The sequence below is a fragment of the Panthera uncia genome (assembly GCF_023721935.1).
Source record: "Panthera uncia isolate 11264 chromosome C1 unlocalized genomic scaffold, Puncia_PCG_1.0 HiC_scaffold_3, whole genome shotgun sequence".
Classification (NCBI taxonomy): Eukaryota; Metazoa; Chordata; class Mammalia; order Carnivora; family Felidae; genus Panthera; species Panthera uncia.
In genome coordinates, this window is record NW_026057584.1 from 57,524,810 (window position 1) to 57,540,453 (window position 15,644).

Sequence of the window (15,644 nt, forward strand, 5' to 3'; positions counted from 1 at the left end):
TCCTCCTTCACCACACATATACACAAGCTCAGCAGCGCATTTTGTTAAAGGCTTTCTGGTGATGTGTATATCACGATATATACAGCACTGCTGCTCAAAGTGAGGTCCAGGGGTCAGCAGTGTTAGCATCACTTGGGAGCTTGTCGGAGATATAGGTTCTGGAGCTTCACACCAGATCTTCTAAACCAGAATCTGAATTTTAACAAGATCCCAGGTGATTTGTATATACATTAAGCTTTGAGAGTACTGGTCTAGAATACTGCAGTCCCCCATATGCCTTAGCTCAGACTCCTTATCTTTCAAAAAGTTGTCAACTCATTAATTGGGTAGTTCCCCCTCACACCCCTTTCTTCCTGGAATGTACACCAGTGATTCTCAAAGTGTGGTCTGAAAACTAATGAGGGCCCCTAGAACCTTTCTTTCAGGGGTTTCACAAGGTCTTCCCTTTGCCGCTTGCACGGCTACGTGAGGCTAGATTGTCATTAAACACTTCAACCAAAACAACATATTGCAACAGATCAAATACAGAAGTAGATTGTGTGACTTAATTATTTACAAAAATGAAAACAATGCCATTCTTCTATTTTTGCTTTGGAAACTATAGTTACTTTTCTTTTCTTTTTTTTTTTTTTTAAGTATAGTTCTTTTTCAAAAAAATGTTATTTATGTTAACATGTTGTTATGGAGTGAAGGGTACTGAATCTCCCTGACTGGTCTGTCCGTGAGAAAACAGGCTCCAATATGACCTTTCACTTACAACTTTATAGAAATGTCAGTTTTGTAAGTTGAAGGTAACCCTGTATCCCTAGGTCACTTCCCTTTAGCTATCAATCTATTTATAATCTCTAAAAATCGGCCCATGTTCCTAGTAAGAATCTGCACTGCTTTCTCAAATGATGCAAGTAATCTATCTCCTCCTAGATGTTTAGTAACTTAGAGCTTCTTTTTTCAAGGGAGCTTAAATACTGAAAAGAATTGACCTAAGATCAATGGGGACTCGTAAATCCAAGGGCTTTTGATTGTTCTCCTATTAGCATGAGCTAGCATCCTACTGCTGATCTTGGCAGAGACTCCTAAGAGGACCCATGGTTGTTGGCAGTGGCTACTTTTCAACAAAAGCATTTAGTCAGCATTTCCCAGCCGTGGAGATTCCAGGATCTGCTCCTCTTACATGAGAGTCCCAGAGTTTGCTTTGTCCAAGGGTTAATGTAGTTTGGCTGAGTGTCTCAGATGCTGGACAGCTCAGTATGATTCCCTCAAGACTTCCTCTATCTAAAGGACAGTTCAAAGTATTTACCTACCTCTCTAGAGATATCCAAAACGTCTTTAGCTCTCAAGACCCCAGGAGTTGTACAAAAAGAATAAGCTTATAATACTGCACGTTATCACATTCCTGCCTTATTTTCTCCACAGCACTTACTACTCTTTAAATGGTCACACGGTTTATGTATGTGCCGCGACTCCCCTCCCCCATGAAAATCTCCCTAAGGGGCTTTGTCTTGTTGACAGTTGTAGCAGCAGGGCCAGGAACAGTGTCTGGCATGTTCATGCTCAATAAATATTGATGCTTTATGGGTAATAAAGTATAGAAACAGAGCATTAGGTTGATAGTTACCCTAAGAGGCTGTGTCCAAGGTGAGAATGCAACTGAAAAGAGCAAAGTATTAATCTAAGGGCCTAGGAGGGTCCATATGACCAAGACTTTCTGGTCTCTGGCATAAGGAATTCATAGCTTTGGTACTAGGTGGGCCTCAGGGTGACAGACTAGTTATGGCGAGTCATCAAGGGTAGACACTGGAATGACAGACAAAAATCTTTATCCTAGGAGTGGTTCTATCTACCTGCATTGGTAACTTAATAGTGTGTAGAAAGCTGAATATAACGATGACAAGCCCTCTTTCTTTTCTTTTCTTTTTCTACTTAATTTTATTTATTTATTTTTAAATTTGCATCCAAATTAGCATATAGTGCAACAATGATTTCAGGAGTAGATTCCTTAGTGCCCCTTACCCATTTAGCCCATCCCCCCTCCCACAATCCCTCCCATAACCCTCAGTGTGTTCTCCACATTTGAGTCTCTTATGTTTTGTCCCCCTCCCTGTTTTTATATTATTTTTGTTTCCTTTCCCTTATGTTCATCTGTTTTGTCTCTTAAAGTCCTCATATGAATGAAGTCATATGATATTTGTCTTTCTCTAATTTCACTTAGCATAATCCCCTCCAGTTCCATCCACGTAGTTGCAAATGGCAAGATTTCATCCTTTTTGATTGCCGAGTAATACTCCATTGTATATATAGACCACATCTTCTTTATCCATTCATCCGATGGACATTTGGGCTCTTTCCATACTTTGGCTATTGTTGATAGTGCTGCTCTAAACATGGGGGTGCATGTGTCCTTTCGAAACAGCACACCTGTATCCCTTGGATAAATGCCTAGTAGTGCAATTGCTGGGTCGTAGGGTAGTTCTATTTTTAGTTTTTTGAGGAACTTCCATACTGTTTTCCAGAGTGGCTGCACCAGCTTGCATTCCCAGACAAGTCCTCTTTCTAGTGAGTGGGATGAGAAGAGAGGTGGAAGGAGGCATTGATATGAAGGATGGAAACAAGGGCCTTAAATTCCATTCTCTGTCTTTGGGCTGATATCACTGAGGCTGGCATAAGCTAAAGTATGATTTGAAGATAAAGACAGCCCTCTAATTTTTTTTTCTTCACAATGCCACACACAATTAATTACAAATTCTTGTGAGACATTGAGGGTGGGAAGTGGACAATGACCCCCCCCCACCTTGTACTTGAAATGTTCTGAATGGATATTTCCATTATGAGAACAGATGCTGAAAGGTTAACTGTAGCATAGGCAATTTCGAGGATGTGCAGGAAAGCCCTGGGTTGTCAGAGGGAGGGAAAGAAGATCCGTCTGGAGATAGAAGCTACCAAAAGAATCAACCAAAATGTCTAGGGTCACGGTGTCCTCGTCTCATCTTTCTGTACTGGGCTATATCTTGAGGATACCTGTGAAAACACAGAGGCTTTTTCTCTGAGTTCAAGACAGACATAAGGGACGTCCTGGAATATGCTATGTTTTGTTTAGCTACAAACAGTAACTATGTCCTTATGAATTGAATCTTCCTTTTCACCTTATTTTTCATATATACAGATCTGTATACTTCTATGTTAGTATATTTATATACTACTCGAGCAGGGTTTTAGTTGACTTTTTAAGAATAACAACAGATTAATGGATTAACAACCACGTCTTCTGAACAAGGCAGAAATACCACATTCTGGGCATTGGAAGGTTTTGAGAGCATTGAGAGGCCCCCATTATTTCTTGCAGTATTTAATAATGGGCATTTCTACAATAGAAGTAGTTTTCTTCAAATAGCCTCTTGTATCTAAGGGATACCAATTTTACTCAGAAGTCATGCTGGGTTCTTAAAGGAGGTTTACCAGGTCCTTACCAACTCTCTTAGGAGTAAGTTGGGTAGATGCATGTTTGGAATGATAAGCCAGGTGAAGAAGGGGTCCAGAACAGACTTCCTGCGTTTGCAAAAGAGAAGATTGTAGAGAATTTTAGGGCTGTCAGGGGAGCTTGAGGAATGACAATGAGAAAAAGAACTGAAAAGCAAAGCATTTTATTAAGATATAGTGAGACTTCCAAGTTCACGGGATCAGAATTAAAAGTCATAACTACATTCGTTTTGTCTAAGCTGAATGTTTTTTTTCATTTGTAGAATAGCTATATTACATGAAATGTGGTGGAGCTACAAATATGTAGATTAAAGTAAGACACTTTCTAACTAGAAGGTTGCCAACATGCATATGGAACAGATTTGCATCTTTTCCACCTGCTTTCTTCCTGTGAGCTGCTTTATTTTTTCGCACCTTAAGTTTACTTTTTTAAAAAAGAAAAGTAGCTAAAACTGCATTCTCCAACAGAGTACTATTTGTATTACTAAATATTCTTCTCTTGTCTATGAGGACTCCTGAAAGACTTTCTTTAAAATAACATGTTCCATAGGGCGCCTGGGTGGCTCAGGGGTTGAGCGTCCGACTTCAGCTCTGGTCATGATCTCACAGTTCGTGGGTTCGAGCCCCATGTCAGGCTCTGTGCTGACAGCTCAGAGTCTGGAGCCTACTTCGGATTCTGTGTCTCCCTCTCTCTTCCCCTCCCCCGCTCGTGCTCTGTCTCTCTCAAAAAATTTAACATTAAAAAAAAGTTTTAAATGAACATGTTCCTCTAGTGCATTACGTAGATAATTACTTGACAACAGACTGGATGAGGAGGAGAGATTTAAAACCAAACCTACTGCCAATTGAAAATGAATCAAAGCCAGAGAAAAGAATTTCGAATTTTTGATATAAGTGAATGGAAATAATTGTTTTTAAAACGCTACTCTAATTGACGCAAAGTTCTTTTGAAATGTCATAACATTTATAGTTCTTTTTCTCACATTAGACATTATTAGCCATTTTGAGAGATGGAGAGAAGCACCATTGTAGTGAATATATACTTGACCTAACAATTTGCCATTTGTCAATTGCACATTTTGTCCATCATCATATTCGTGTTCAGTAGTCTGAGCTGCTGAGGTTTAACTGATGTGACTAGTGCTACACTACATTAACACTAGGACAATGTGACTGTTATTAGATAGGAATAGTACTTTCATTTTAACTTGAGAAGGTAAACAGTGGCTTCTTTCTGGTCTCTTGAATAATGAAATGAGTTTCAAAAGAAGAGTGAGTTGGCTCACATATATGTCCATAGGCCAGAAAGAAACCCGTTAAAATGTTCAGTGCCATCAGGATTTCATTTTTATGTCACATACCATTATTGAACTGCAAGTGTAACTTTCAAATACAATACTGCACAATTTTCCAATAATTTCGGTTTCACTTTGGTTTGGATGTTTGAGAGTACATTTTATATTAACACAAAGCTTTATTCATAATTTGTTGTAGACTAGAAATCACGTAATAGATGAAAAAACAAGGCACTGAAAAACAACTGGTTTTTAAAAAGTTGATGCAAGTTTTTTTGCAGGAGCCCCTCATCATACTTTTCAACTTGTGCCAGTGTATGTTTATTGAACAATCAATATCCCCACACCTGACACTGAAATATTTAAGTTGTATAGAGAATCACAGAGCAACATTAAAAAAATATTTTCAGGGGCATTCACTTTCGAATGTCCCCTCTCTGTAAAGAGAGCTTTCCTACTATTCTTTCTAATCTTATACTCTAATAAACTTTTGCCTGCTGCTCAAATAAAAAATTTTGAAAAAAAATATTTTCAGCACTATACTTCTTTCTGTGTTTTTAGGAGTGTATCTGTGTCAGTTGCAGAGCAGTAAATATGGTCTCTTTTGTCCCTCATGTGAATCAAACTGTCTTCCTCCAGCACCCTTTTTTAAACAGCTTCTTTCAAAGTTTGACGGACATTTCTTTGTCACTGTAGCAACCTAGTGGGCGGTAGGATTGTACTATGGGTAGAGAGCCATTTCTATTCCATATTCCAAATTCCAATTTGGTGTCCTTTGGTCCTCTCTAAATGTTAATAAGCAGATGCTGATATTTTAAAGGTTTGAAATTATTTCTAATAAAGTTGATATATTTATTTTTTAATGTTAATTTATTTTTGAGGGAGGGGGGAGAGAGAGAGAGAGAGGGAGAGCATTAGCGATGGAGGGGGAGAGAGAGAGAGGGAGACAGAGGATCCAAAGCGGGCTCTGCACTGACAGCAGAGAGCCCCATGTGGGGCCTCAAACTCACAAACTGTGAGATCAGGACCTAAGCTAAAGTCTGACGCTTAACCGACTGAGCCACCCAGGTGTCCCTAAAGTTGATATATTTAAAATCGGTAACTACTCAGTAAAATTGATAAAATAGAATACACCACAGCATAGAAGATTTTTTCTTTCTTTCTTTCTTTCTTTTTTTTTTTTTTTTTTTTTTACATTTTTTAATGTTTATTTTTTCTTTGAGAGAGAGAGAGAGAGAGCACGCACACGAGCAGGAGAGGGGCAGAGAGAGACTCACAGAATCTGAAGAAGACTCCAGGCTCTGAGCTGTGAGCACAGAGCCCGACACGGGGCTCAAACTCACCAACCGGGAGATCATGACCCCGAGCTGAAGTCGGACGCTTAATCGACTGACCCACGCAGGCGCCCCCGATTTTTCTCTTATAAACAATTCTGTGCACTGTTTTACGGGAATATAGTGGAGGGCACTGTATTTCTTTTGCTAAGTTATTTAGATATAATTATATGCTAACATCCTACACTGTACCAGGAGTTTAGGAGCCAGAAGAATCAGCTTCAGTTATAGTTTAGTAAAATTCGACCAAACGCCATCCAAAGTACAGGCTTTTTTTTTCTCTTGCTTTCAAAACGGACTTATCTTGCTTTCCCGCTTTGGGCCTTGGGGATACTTTGAGGCAAACTCCGCCTCTTCCAAACCCCAGCTTAACGGAGACACCCTCTCTCAGACTTCAGAGTAGCAGCAAAATGGGTTTAGGCGCGCGCCTCTCTAACGAACGTTCTGCCTGCCTTCCTACCCAGGGCCGGGAAGTGACAGTGACAAAAATACCGGGCTCCCCGTGGCGGAGCTCAGAGGACTCATCGCGCTTTCTCTCCCGCCACTCGCAGCCTTTTCCAGAGTTCACCTTACTTCTCCGCACACCGTCAAACCCTTCCCTCGACCCCAACATCCACCTGCTCCAGCGCCCCACACCCGCGCGAGTCTGCAGCCAGCCGCCAATCACAGGCTTCCGCACAGGTTAAGGAGACTCCTCTCTTTTGGCTCTCCGATCCCGCCCCCTCCAGGCCTGCTTCCCGCCCTTCGGGCACTTTGTCCAATCACCCGCTACCGAGTGTTCTTTGGTTCCCACCCCCTCCATCCCCGCCCTCCTGAAGTCCCGCCCCCTTCCCCTTTAAGCTGACGAAATCACCTGACCCGGAGGCGCTCCATCAGATAGAAGGCAAGAAGGGGCGTGTGCGGTGGAGGGGAGGGGCGCCGAGAAGAAAGGGGGGATGCCGGGAGTGGGGCGGGGAGAAGGGAAGGGGTGTCAGTCCGATCTCGCGAGAGAGGACGGAAGCCTGTGGGAGCCCGTGGCCTTTAAAGTGCGGTTCAGCCCTTTCCTCCAGGGGTAGTTTGTAAACACCGCTGAGCTCGGGCCTCGGTGGCGACCGAAGGAAGCATGAACTAGTGACCTGGAAAGGTGAGTAGTGATGGGGGAAGGCCGAAGGACTGGAAACCGTAGGGATACGGAGAAAGAAGGCACTAACATGGCGACGTCGCTCACCGTAGTCCCCACCCCCCGCTTCCCATCACCTCCGGCGCTCCTGCCTCGGTGCCTAGCCCTCGGGGCGACTGTGGCTGTTCTGCCACCTCAGCGGCCCGCGCGGCGTCGGCTTCAGGAGCCCGACCGGCCGGGCGGGACCGTTAGGTAACTGGCGTTCGTTGTTCCGGCCCCTCCCCGCTCGCGCGCTTTCCTAACGAAGAGGAAAAAGGAATAACGGCTCCTGTTAGACCCCTCCCCCCGATTTATCTTCCCCTTCTCTGGTTAGTTCAGAGGTCCCTGGGCTGCAGGTCGGGTCCGCCGGGGGCGCAAGGAGACCCCCTTTAGTCTTGGATTAGCCGGGAGAGGGCCGGCTCTGTTCTCCCCACCCAAGACTCAGTCGTTGGGGACCGTGTGTATGTGATGGTGGCGGGGAGGAGGATCGGGAGGCGCCGCTGAAAATAGGGTCAGGGTCTCTGCCTTTGGTGGAACATGATGGAACAAATGGTATGGAGAACCTATGAGCTGGAAGTCTGGGCATTTTCTGTCCTTTCTGCCCCCTCACACTCTCGCCACCCCCCTTTTTCCTGGTGGGGCGGGGCTGAGATGTGGGTGCAGATTGATTCTGGTATTTTCCCCCATTTTTAACCTCCCTGCTTGGACTGCAGAACCTCCGTAGGGAAGTAACCTGTGCTTTTTAGTGATGCCCTAGGGGCCAAGGCCGAGACAGGGGGAGAGGGAGTGAGTGAGTGTTTTCTGTGTTAGCTCGTTGAACCGACGCTAGAGGAGGGAGAGGGCGGAGGAGCTGGGTACTATTTTTGTGTCCTTAGGTAGTGTAAAACTGCCTTTGCTTAATCGGGAGCTTAAAACTGGTTGAGGCCAAGAGCAAAACTACTGTGAATATGATGGAGTAAAAGGCAGTACACCTGATGGACTTTAGGCATATTGACTGATCCCTAAATTATAATGTGAAAGTTGTGATTTCTTAGGAATTTTAAATTATGGAAACAGTAACAATGTGTAAGTTTAATAGACATACTTGAAATCAAAACAAAAACTGTTCCTTTGAGTGCACTTTTTGTCCTATTTGAAGAAACCACTGACATTGTCAGTAATAGCTTTTCTAGGCGTAATTTTTAAATAGCGTGTAACCTTACTTAGTCTAGTGTGCCAAAATTACGAAGGTGATAAGCTTGTTTAAAAGTCAACCCTACAGGGTTAAGTGACCTGAAAGACCAATACGGTGGCAATTACATCTTGTAATTAAATGTGTTACACTGACTTGAGAAATCCACTGTCAACACTCCTCACAACTTCAGGAACACCATTGTAAAGTTATGTTAAAAAATAGAGATGCCCTTCTGCAGATCACAAAGTAGAGTTAAGGATGTTCTTGGATCTTCAAGGTCACCAATAATTAAGTAACAGTTAGAAATTCTAGTCCTTGTAATTTGTAAGAATCTTACAAATTTATGGTGGTCTCTATGCTGCTTTCCTGAAACATGTTTAATCTTGCTTTGAGAGGATTACTGCCGTTAAGTTTTGAATTATTTAAAATGTATTGTGGTAATTTAGAATGTAGGTGTCTGTCAGTAAAGAAGTAGCTTTCAGGAACTGTGTGTGTGTGTGTGTTTCTAAGGTACCCATGCCTTCTGTAGACCTGATTGCATTTCCTCGAAGTTCTTTTTAAAATAACCATATTAGAATGTTTATTTCATCTTTGGGGACTATACCATAATCTATTATATATGTAAACCAGAAATTCCTGTATTTACTTGAGAGTATTTGTTTCATATTTAAAAATTAAAATAACAGCACAAAGTAAGGTTGTTATGTCAGCTCTTTAACAAATAATTTGGAGGAATGCTTTTTCTTGGTAGTCAGGATTTGAAAGCTTTCTGAATATCATTTTTAAAAATAATAGGCTATACATCAACTAGTATGAAGTCTCAATAAATAATGAACATTTTGCCTACCTAAATTTTTGTGTTTTGAAAAAGTTGGGTTTAATGATTTATATGTTCTCTGCCGATTAATGAAATTGTTAGATCATGTTAGAGCAAATGTGTAGATCTTACCTGTGTCATCTTGAGCAAATAATACAGTCTGTCTTTTAAAAACCCACTGAGGGGCACCTGGGTGGCTCAGTCCGTTGAGCGTCTAACTTCGGCTCAGGTCATGATCTTGAGGTTTGTGAGTTAGAGCCCCGTGGGCGCTCTGTGCTGACGGCTCAGAGCCTAGAGCCTGCTTAGGATTCTGTCTTCCTCTCTCTGCCCCTCCCCCACTTGTGCGCTTGCTTGCTCTCTCTCTCTCAAAAATAAATAAACTTAGAAAAAAACCCCAAAATACTGAATATGGGGCACCTGGGTCCCTCAGTCGGTTAGGCATGGAACTCTTGGTTTCAGCTCAGGTCATGATCTCTGAGTTTCATGAGTTCAAGCCCCGAATGGGACTCTGCGCTGGTAGCACATAGCCTGGGTGGGATTCTCACTCTCTCCCTTTCTCTCAGCCCCTCCCCCACTCACACTGTCTCTGTCTCAAAATAAACTTAAAAAAAAAAAAATAACCCATCAAATAACAATTGGATAGTCAACTGATCCTTGTAAAAGTCAATACATTAAGTGTTTGTTAAGCAATTCACTGTGATTAAAATGTACTATAGAAAAACAACAAATCTGCCTTGTTACAGTCAGTAGTTTAACTTAGTATTTCTGCGTTTATCCTATACTCACACCTATTCCATGAGACTAAGAACGTATCTAAACTGCATGTTCTCCTAATGTAATTCTTAATGAGGGGGTATTAGTAGTAGTATTCACCTATTTACGTCCAAGGGAAAACCCACAAAACATTTCTTTTGCTCTGTTTCTTAAGCTCAAGAAAAGAAGTAAATATATAAGCTCAAGAAAAAGTAAAATATAATTTCAAAAAAATAAAAGGAAGTTTGTGGATCTTTAAGGCCAACGATAATTGGAATTATTTTAAATATATTACTATGAATGTGTTATGTATTATATTAATTACAGATATATGTATATGTACTATTTTCATTTATTTTTTAACAATTTTGAAACTTGTATATTCATTTACATTTTTAAGTATGTTTAAGTGATGCTTTTTCTTCTTGGCAGAATTTTGGCAGTGGTAGTACAGTGATTAAAAACATTTTTTGTGGGCACCTAGGTGGCTCAGTCGGTTAAGCATCCAACTGCTCAGGTCATGATCTCGTGGTTAGTGTGTTCGAGCTCTGCATCGGACTCTGTGCTGGCAGCATGGAACCTGGTTGAGATATTCTCTCTCTCTCTCTCTCTCTCTCTCTCTCCCTCCTCCTTCCCTGCTTGCCCTCTCTCTGTCAAAATAAGTAAACATTAAAAAACTTTAAAAATAATATAAAAAAATAAAAACATTTTTTTTGTAACAAGAAGGGATGTAAGTAGAATGCTCTCCAGGCTAGACTTACGCATTCATGTCTGCATTCTGTATCTTAACAAAGATAGTGATTCCCATTTTTTTCCTGTCTTAATACCCAAGGAATAGAAACACTCCCAATGGTAGTAGTAGCTTATTATCACAGAGATTCTCAACAAGATTACTAGGGAAAGAGAAAGGGTGGGAATGATTAAAATTGGCAAAAAGCCAGTGGGCAAAATACCAAGAGTATTTTGATTTTTTGGCTAGTCCTGTGTATCATTATCTTTATAATACTCCCTTAATTTACAAATTCCCTAAATGTTCTTTAGTTTGCCTACCTGAATCTAAACCTTTGTCGTTCCAATTTTATAGCTTTGATTTTTCTAATTCTTGTTATGTGGGCTAGTGTGTTTTTTTCTATTTATTGAACAGTTAAAATAGTGTTACTAAAAATCAATTACAAGTGTCCTACTGATAAATAACTTTTCATTACTTTTGTTGCCTTCTAATTTCTGCATATACATTGTAGTTTTAACAGAATTTTACACTTACGTTTTACTTTTCTAGCTTTAGCATTTTCCCATACTGTCTAACCTTTGTAATATATAATGGTTACCTGATAGTTTACCAAATGAGTATTAACATTTCCTCAATTTTATTTTTTTGATTTTTTTAAGTTGATTTATTTTGAGAGAGAGAGCTTGTGCATGCATGCACAAGCAGGAGGAGGGGAAAGAGAGAGGGAGAGAGAATCCTAAGGAGGCTCCATGCTGTCAGTGCAGAGCCGGTGGGTCACAGGGCTTGATCTCACTCACGAACCGTGAGATCATGACCTGAGCCAAAATCAAGAGTTGGACAGTTAACCAACTGAGCCACCCAGGCACCTCTACGTATACTCAATTTTAAATGCCCAACAGGAAAATAGTTGTTTTCAGTTTCTATTTTAACACTGAATTGAGCATCTCTATGCATTTATCTTTTTTTCTTATTTTGAATTGTTTTCCATACGGTACTAATCTCAAATGAAATTACTAGGTCAGAGGATATAAATGTTTCTATATTGCCAAATGTTTGCCTCCCCAAAGAGTTGAGCACATTTACACTGTCATGAGAATATGAGTTCACAGACTTTATCATGATTTTATCAACTTTGGAGTTATGCTTATTAATAAAGTAGGATTGCTTAATTAGGAATTATTACTAATTCTGGGAGTAACTTGCATTATTTAGTAGTTTTATTTAGGAGACCATTTCAGTCTGTAGTTATTTATCTGCCAGTGATCTGTGTGCTGAGACAGATACTGTATATTTCATTTTTTTCTGTCATTTCACTGACTTTCTCCTAAAAATTAACTGAAACATTTAATGGTATAGTAACAATAATCTTTACATTCGATGTATTTTTAATGGTTTACATGTTGGGTGTTTTATGCTGGTTTTAATATAAGAGCTACTTTCTGACCTATACATTTATGAGATTAAAATTCATAATAACATTTATTTCCATATAGGTAACCCTTGAAATAAAGAATATGTATGTTATAGCCAAATTGACTGAGTTTTTGTTTCCTCAATATCATCTTCTGGTATATAGTAAGTATATAATCAACATTTTAGCGTGATTATTAGGAGCCAGAGACTGTCATGAGTCTTCCAACTTACCGTCTGTATCACCTTCAGCAAATAATATAAACTCTCTGTGCTTCCTTGTCCTTATTTTTAAAGGTAATAATTTATAGCCTTGTTCAAATAATGTATATGTGATGCTTAAACCAGTGTCAGGAACTAACGAATACTTAGTAAATGGTGTGGTAATTATTACTGTTAAAGTACATTCAGAAATAACAATAATCTACCATACCCCCTCCAGGAATGTGTGATGTAACTTGAAAGCAGGATTTCAACCATCTGTTTGATAGCTTTGGCAATAAAGTTGAGTTTTCCGTAGGAACTTACAATTTGTGGTGCAGCTTATTACATTAGAATTTTCAAAAATCCATGTGAGAGAGTATTTCATATACTTTTTGTTTCATATACATCCCTTCTCCCCAAGTCAATAGCATCCTCATATTTTGAGATGATAAAACAGTGGTAGTATCATTTCCATAAAATCTAATTACCATTTTCTATTCTACTAATTCCACTAAAAACATTTTGGTGAGACCTTTTATTCCTTTCTCTTCATAGTGGAAGAGCTAATGATTAAGTAAAATACCACATTTATAATGTTCTCTTTTTAATTTGAAAGTTATTTTAATTCTGGTTAACATATAGTGTTAGTTTCAGGTGTACAATATAGTGATTCAGCGTTTCCATAACCCTGTGCTCATGACAAGCACTCCTTGATCCACATCACCCATTTAATCCATCCACCTACCCTCTCCCCTCTGGTAATCAGTTTTTTCTCTATAATTAAGAGTCTGTTTCTTGATTTGTCAATTTTTTCCCTTTGTTTTGTTTCTTCAATTCCACATACAAGTGAAATCATGTGGTGTTTATCCTTCTCTGTTTCACTTAGCATAATATTCCCTAGTTCCATCCATGTCATTGCAAATGGCAAGATTTCATTCTTTTTTATGGTCGAGTAATATTCCATCACACACACACGCACACACACAACACTGCACATCTTCTTATCCATTCTTATATCAAGGGACACTTGGGCTGCTTCCATTACAAATAATGCTGCTATAAATAGGGGTGCATGTATCCCTTTGAATTAGTGTTGTTGTATTTGGGTAAATACCCAATAGTGCAGTTGCTGGATCATAAGGTAGTTCTGTTTTTAGATTTTTGAGGAACTTCCACACTTTTTCACAGTGGCTGCACCAGTTTGCATTCACCAACAGTGCACGAGTGTTCCTTTTTCTCCACATTCTCACCATGGTGTTGAGTTTATCCATTCTGACAGGTGTGAGGTGATAATCTCATTGCAGTTTTGATTTGCATTTTTCTGATGATAAATGGTGAGCATCTTTTCATGTGTCTGTTGGCCATCTGTATGTCTTCGGTTTTTTTGAATGCTTTAACGATTACTCCGTGTAACTGTACCATCACTTCTCAGCCACACTGTTAAGAGTCACTATGTTTTTATCATTTGTAAGGAAGGTTTTAATGATTATTGACATGTGTCGGATTGAGGGTTATTCCTGTGGTATCTCTTTCACTTAACTTGAATTTTGACATACTTTGAGAGAAGTGAGAGGTGAGCTTACTAGTATTGTATTGGGAATTGTACAGAATCTATACCCTATCAGGGTGCCTGGGTGTCTAGTCAGTTAAACATCTGACTCCTGGTTTGGGCTCAGGTCATGATCTCCTTCCTATTTGGTGAGTTCCAGCCCCATGTCAGGCTCTGTGCTGACGGTTCTGAGCCTGCTTGGGATTCTCTCTCTCCCCCCGCCTCTTCCTCTCCCCCCCTCCCTTCCTCTTCCCTGCTTCCTTGTGTGTGTGCTCTCTCTCTCTCAAAATATATAAACTTTAAAAAAAAGTTAAAAATACTATACCGTATCTTATTTGTGCCCTCTTCATAATGGGAAATTAATATCGATATACTCTTAATAGCAGTGATGACTAGGAATTATTGTAATTCTTGGTGAGCTGTGAATTTCAATTTTTTTTTAACTTTTATAAAAGATAAGTTTTTAAGAAATAAAACAATAATAGATAAGGATGTTCTATACGTTTACCTTGAGAAAAATAATGCTATGGACATTATTTTTATAATAGATTACCAAATCTAAAATTATCTTATTAATAAAATCTTGCATTAGCACCGTTCACATTCGTAACCATTACTATGTAAGTTTTTATATGTATTTCTAATGTACTGTTGTAATTTTAAGCTATAAGACAAGAACTTTCTTACCTTAAATCACCTAGAGATTACAGGTCTGGGAATAATCAATACTCACTTAAAAAAATGAAGTTTAACTTAAAAACTGCTATTTTTATTAAAGAAGATTCTGATATATTGGGCTGATCTCAATATTCACATACTCCGTACTTTCATGAATACAATATTGGGAAAAGTCTGAGGCGCTCGTTATGTGTACCATCAACTTTGAGGAATTTCATCAAAACATTAGTATACTCTTGGGAATTGGTGATATGTGTGAAGATTATCTGTTGTGTCGCTGTGAGTGGGGCAAAATTAAAAACTGCTTTCCTCAAAAAGCTGCTTTCCCTCATTAAATTCTATTTTTATCACTTCTGAGGCATTTGATTTCCTTACATAGATGAACTAAACATTATGTACCAGATAACCTTATGGGATAACATCAAATTCATGGGTTAAAGATTAAAAACCTTTGTTTAAGTATTAAACATGTAATTCTCAGTTTCGGGCTTTAAAGATGGTAGTAAGAATAGGATTGATTAAAGCATTAGGAAAATGTACATATAAATTTTTTTTAAGTAAGCTCTAGGCCCAGTGTGGGGCCTGAACTCATGATCCTGAGATCAAGAGTCACATGCTCTACTGACTGAGCCAGCCAAGTGCCTCAGGAAAATGTACACTTAAAGTCAAATACTGTAAAGCTTCTAATAAACTTAATAGATACCATGGAAGTGCCATGCACTATACATTTTACATATGTTATTATCCTTTATGCTTTTTGACCACCCTAAAACTGGTGTATTATTTCCTATTGAAGAGGATCATAGTAAAATCATGCCATTAAAATTTTTCCCAATATAAAACTCAAAGATACTTTAATCTTGAAAGGAATAAAGTCCTACTAGCTCATAGTTACAGATTTTTAAACTCATAGGTGTTTTTGTTATGACCATAGTGCTGTTCCAAGGACCCAGGATTGCTCTAAGATCACTTTTTTGCATTTTGTGGCTCTTGACCAAGATTTAAGAAGGAAATTACAGCACAGAGAAAACTGTGTCTGTAAGGTGTTGCTGCTCTTGAAGACTTGTGACACAAGCCTGTCTTCCTGG

The 15,644-nt window shown here is 39.3% G+C and overlaps 1 protein-coding gene across 12 annotated transcripts in view; it reads left to right on the forward strand.

Moving 5' to 3' along the window:
• Nucleotides 1-7,075: 7,075 nt before the first annotated feature.
• ATF2 (activating transcription factor 2) overlaps nt 7,076-15,644 on the forward strand; it is an 81,512-nt gene continuing 72,943 nt past the window's right edge. For 10 of the 12 annotated variants that reach the window (XR_007454471.1, XM_049615999.1, XM_049616000.1 and 7 more), the window contains exon 1: nt 7,076-7,226. The gene's annotated coding sequence lies outside the window, so the exon portion shown is untranslated. Of the gene's footprint in view, nt 12,291-14,099 lie in introns of those variants that run through there. The other 2 variants (XM_049615994.1, XM_049615998.1) reach the window with 2 other exon arrangements.